Below are 6,000 nucleotides of genomic sequence, written 5' to 3' on the forward strand. Positions count from 1 at the left end.
CATTTTTTTTACTTTCAAAATTAAAACCAACTGATGAAGAAACCCTGATTTCTGTTGGTTTTGCCGCTGGAATCTCTCAAGAAATGTCTATAACCGCTGCGGAGGTTCATAAAATGGCAGCGGCACTATTTCTGGAGAAAGCCGAAACGTGGGTGAAACCAACGTTTGGCCTTTACTGTCTGCCACGAAAATCACCTGTATCACCATCGGTCGGAGCACCTCCTCCCCGCAATGCAGAGTGTTCATACAACTTGGTGAACCTAGGTTTGGACAAGAACATGAGCGTCACTACTGCCCACTCTGAGACAGGTTGGCCGTCAAAAGGGGACGAAGTGAGTTTGGTAACTAGAAAGCCAAAGGACGCAAGTTCTTCTTTTTTCTGGGTTTTGACTTTCTCCCCTCGCTGCTGCAACTTGCAACAGTGGCAGTGGCAAGGTGTCTGTGTTGAAATCTCCTGTTATCGGATCTGAAATGGGGTTGCAGCAGCTGCAGTGGCAGCGGCAAGGGTGGCTGTGGTGACATCTCCGGTTGTTGGATCTGAAACAGGGGTTGCAGCAGCGGCAGTGCAATCTCCGGTTGTCGAATCTGAAACAGGGAATGAGGAGGAGAGAGAGAGAGAGAAGGGGACGAAGAGAGAAAGAGAGGCAGTGCAATCACATTCCATTCGATGGTGGTGTCGAGCAGCCCATGGCAGCGCCGAATCCAGCTCAGGAGAACATTGCGGGAGAGGTCTCCCTTGACCTCTGGAGTTTCGATGATGTTCCGGCCGCTTCTGCCGCCATGGTCTCAACAGCTATGTAATGCTGTGCCTCCTCGTACCTACATCAAAACGGCGGATGGCTACTGGAACTCAGATCTGAGTATTTCTCAGATTTCGGATCTGGGTTTCTTCTGGGATCTGGGCTTGCCAAATCTGAGAGATACTCAGATCTGGGTTCCTTCCGGGATAGAGACGATGATAGTGGTGGCCATGGTGGCGGAGAAACAGGGAGTGGAACGGTTCCAGAGTGGTTCACTGTAGCTGCCGCCGGGGAGAGGGATGGTGAAGAAGAAGGGAGAGGGACAAAGGGCAAAATTGGGTATATAATTATATAAATATTGTTAGATATATGTAATTATTAGATAATTAGGTATATATAGTTATCTAATTATATAAATATAATAGTTATAATAAATATTGTTAATAACTAGATATCGAACCGTTCGAACTTTTTTACTGTTTTTTAAATTTTTATTAATTTTTTATTTTTGTTAAATATATATAATTATATAAATATTATTAGATAGTTAGATATATAATTATCTAATTATATAAATATATAATAGTTATTGTAAATATTATTAATAACTAGATATCGAATCGTTCGAACGGTTTTGACTATTTCTTATTTTTTTATTTTTTTAAATTTTTTATTTTTTTGTCAGAACGGGCCGACCGTTTGACCTAGTAACCGGACCCCTGACTGGTTTGGTCTTCGGGCCAATTTTAAAAACCATGATGTTATGTTCAATCGTCTAGTTCTAATAGATGGCCCATTCTAACAACAAAAATTAAAAAAAATAAATAAATGGCCAAAAGCCATTGAACGGGTCAACGTGTTGACGGTTCGACCACTTGGGTCAATGGGTCATTGACCGATTCAAGGGTTTTTGGCAGGAACCGGGATTAGGGTAAAATGAAACTGGTTGTCTGGTCGATTCCCAATTAAAAAAATAAAAAAATGGATGACCTGTTTTGATAACAAAAATTACAAGGAAAAAAATGAGTGTGTGACTCATATGACCTGAAAACGGAAATGTTATGGCCACCGGTTTTTGGGTCACGGTTCGACTGTTTGGTTCAAATGGATGGCCCATTCTAACAATAAAAATTAAAAAAATAAAAAAATGACCAAAAACCATTGAACATGTAAATGGTTTGACTGCTTGGGTCAATGTATCGTTGACCGATTCAACAATTTTTAACCAGGAACCGAGATTTGGATAAAATGGAACCGATTGCCTGAATGGTTCCCAATTAAAAAAAAAAAATAGCCAAAAACCATTAAATAGATCAATGGATTGATGGTTCGATCACTCGAGTCAATGAATCATTAACTGATTCAATGATTTTAGGCCAAGAACGAGATCAATGGATTAATGGGTCCATGGTTCCATTCCAACCCCTTTCCTAAGGGCCCTCCGCTAGCTATTAGAATTATTAAAGAATGAAGCAACTATAGAGGTTATAGGGAGTAATTATAGGAGTTATTAGAGAAATAAGGAATGATATTAAATAATATTAAATATTTGAATGTATTGGTCAATACATACATAGTATTGATCTATATTGGGCATGTATCAATCGATACAAACCCGAAACGACCCAAAATGGGCTCGTGTCGGTCTGATACAAATGAAAAGAAACGAAACCAAAGGTTTCATAGCTTTCCATGTGTTGAACCTTCATTGGAATGATATGTTATGGAATTTAAAACCTTGCTATATACTAAAAAACACATATATCATGCACGCTATCTTTTTTATCTACTGAAATGTAATTTGTTGATATGTTGAAAGGAATCTACCCTTTTAGTTTAAAAAATATTTTTTAATTATTGTAACGTTTAGTTTATCCATTGAAAAGGACAAATTGCTTAACGTGTTTTGCACATTGCAAAATACACCCTAGGGGTTAGGGGTGAAGGGTGGCTCAACCCAAGCCTGGACTAATCTAGCCAACAATTTTACATGGGCTAGGCTTAGGCCCAAGACTTTGGTCTTTTTTTACTTTTTGAGCTATGCTTGAACCTAGTCCTTAGGTAACCCAAATTCAATTTGACTTTATCCCAGCCCGAGCCTAGCCAATTATACATATGTATACATACATATATAGATATATATTTCAATACATATATACATACATATTTGCATACTACAAAATGTATGTCAAATTTTAGAGGGAGCTCATTAACCAAACTAAGCTCAGCCTAGACCCAAGCCCAAGCCGAATACATTAAATTTCAATGAAGTCTAGCCCCGAATTAGAAAGAACAACCTTGACCTTTAACTTAGTTTTGCCTTAAGCCCAATTCTTAGGGATGGGCTTGGGCTTACCAAAACCTAGCCCAACTCACCTGACTTGCACCCTTACCTAAATTTCAAGCCATAATGGCATTTACACCCCTTCCATTAGGTTGACATTTGAAACTTAATAAAATATGATGATCTCATGCTCTTCAAAATTTTAAAATATCTACTTTGCCCCCAAATGACAAGGTTATATTATTTAATGACCAAAATACCCCATAAAAGGATTAGTTTCCATCCATTTAGAAATTTGGCTTTGTAAATAGAGGGAGACATTATGTAGTTGATTGAGGGCTCAAATTAACCATCCTTGCAACGATTTTTACTTTGAACTCCCAAGCAAATTGCATTATTAGCTTTACATTCTAGATTCCAAAGGCAAGAGGAGTTTTACATTCTAGCGGCTTTACGAATCCCATCCTCTTTGCAAAATATGTTGAAGCAAAGTTCAAAATATCGATAGCGTATTGGACGATATCAGTACTGTTTTTTTTTTCATTTTTTTTTTACTTTTTTCAAAACCGGTTCAGGGGGGCCAGTTTAACGCTTACACCCACTATAAGGGCGTGTCGGATAAGTCCTAAAATGATACATATCGGCCGATACGTGTCGATACTTTGAACCTTGGTTGAAACAATCATCCTCTATTTATAATGGATGTTCCTACATTAGGTACAAAAAATAAACGATGCTATTATGGTAAGAAAGTTACAATAAAAGGTTCTGAATCAAGTGAAAACCTTGAAGGATTGTATTTCTTTTGTTTAGAAAAACAAGTGCATTCAAGAATCGGTTTTATGTTCTTCTTACATTTTACTCTTACATTTTATTCAATTATTTTGTAGGAAAATATTCTTGTAATTAATCCCATCATAGCTTAATTTAATTTTGGTTCTTTTTGTGTTTTCTTGGTTTATTTGTCTTCATTTAGTGTTGATTCTTAATTTCTATGCATATTTACTTCATGATTCAAGTTTTATATATATCATAGATCTTTACATTAATAAAGGCATTACTAAATAGGACCCCCAAAAGATAGTGTCTTTGCAAATTGAAAAGTAACATGAATGATCATTAACTTGAATATATGGGCAATTAACAATGACAATACAATATAATGCTACCTTAGGAGCAAGGATTAAAGTATAGAGATGATGCACTCAATATGGGGCATATTGTATCTATATCCATGTTTGTTGGCACAGGATACGCTAAAACTCTATGCATGCCAGTCGTGTGTATTAACACGATACATCACTGTATTGGTGGGTATAGCTTGATACTTATCGATAAGGAAGCGTATTGAACCCTAATTTGACAACATATTCAAACTTGTATTTAAAATTTAATTTTCCCCCAAAATTTAATAACAACTAAAAATTATAAAGTTAATTAATTTATTTATCTTGAATGATTTATATGTTTTATTTTACATATAAATTATATGTTAAAAACGAAAACATTTTTATTACTTGAAAAACTAGAGTTATTATTTATATATAAATACTAAATAAAAAAAATTTCCCAAAAAATTTAATAAAAATTGTAAATTATAGTTATAAAAAGTGAACTAAATAATTTAAGAGTTAATTTTCCCCAAATTAAAAAAAACTAAAATTTATAAAAATAATTTATTTTATCTACCTTAAATGATTTATATGTTTTATTTTAAAATTATATGCAAAATAAACAATTATACATTAAGAATAAAAATATATTTCTTATTTAAAAATATAGGTTATTTATATGAAATACTAAATAAACAAATTTCCCAAAAAGTTATAAAAATTGAAAATTATAATTATAAAAACTGAAATAGATTGGTAATTATTGTATGATATGTACATCTTCCAAAGTCTCTGATATTGTTGATTGTAATGTTTCTCTTTATATAATCTATTAAAATGTGCAATTCTCATGTATTTATACCTCATTCATAGTTAACTAACCTTTAGATTTAGTGTTATTAACATATTTATGTGATTTGTGTAGGAACATGTTGATCACCACAACCATAATAAAGCTGAAGGTGCTAAACCAATACCACTTACACCCGTAATGAGTTCACAACTTGGCACAAACTTGCGATGAGCTTCGATCCTACACAGACTTGTGATGAGTTCAAAGCCTATATGAGCTTGCGATAAGCTCAAGATCACCACGAACCTACAACAGACCCAAAATTGCAACACTGTTTTGAAGTCATCAAGGATCTGTGATGAAATCAGAGTCATCGCGAATCTACGATGAGCTCACAGCCATCGCAGATCAACAACAAAGGAAGAAACATGATGACTGACCAATGTCACTTGTGATAGGACAACTAGTAGGGCTAAGAGAGACACGTAAGATTAGTATTGACATCACCCATGCCACGTCAGCTTTGGAGACTTGCAAAAAGAAGTAGCAATGTAGCATATGTGTATTCTGAGAATCCTCAGACGAAAGGAAACCTCATCCTAGAGAGATCTCATAAGACACGTAGTAAAACCCCAACAATGTCCTCCTGATGACTGACACCAAATCAAAGATTCAAAGTAGGAATCAAACTCTTTCAGCTCCTTCCTTTCAGGACCTTAGTATCTCTCCCTATAAAATGAGGCCTGACTCATAATGAGAACAACATTCTATCAATTAGAGCCTTTAGCCTACCCTTTGCCCTTTGCCTTCCTTCGTCTTTCTAAGAGACCCCCGTATGTAGCCTTACCACACCACCTACAATTTGTATGCCTTTCCCTAGTGTATGTAAGCATTTTCATATCTTTCGTTCATATCCATGCATTTCCAAAGTGTATCCGTATCCATATCCGAGCTGTCTGATACGATATTCAATATTGATACTTTAATCATTGCTTAGTATCCATATGAATAGATGGACAAATTGATAGGAGATTAGATGCGCCTTTTGATCCAAAAGTTGTAGTTAAATTT

The sequence above is a fragment of the Nelumbo lutea genome, chromosome 5 (assembly GCF_056320005.1).
Source record: "Nelumbo lutea isolate HS-2025 chromosome 5, American lotus-T2T, whole genome shotgun sequence".
Classification (NCBI taxonomy): domain Eukaryota; kingdom Viridiplantae; phylum Streptophyta; class Magnoliopsida; order Proteales; family Nelumbonaceae; genus Nelumbo; species Nelumbo lutea.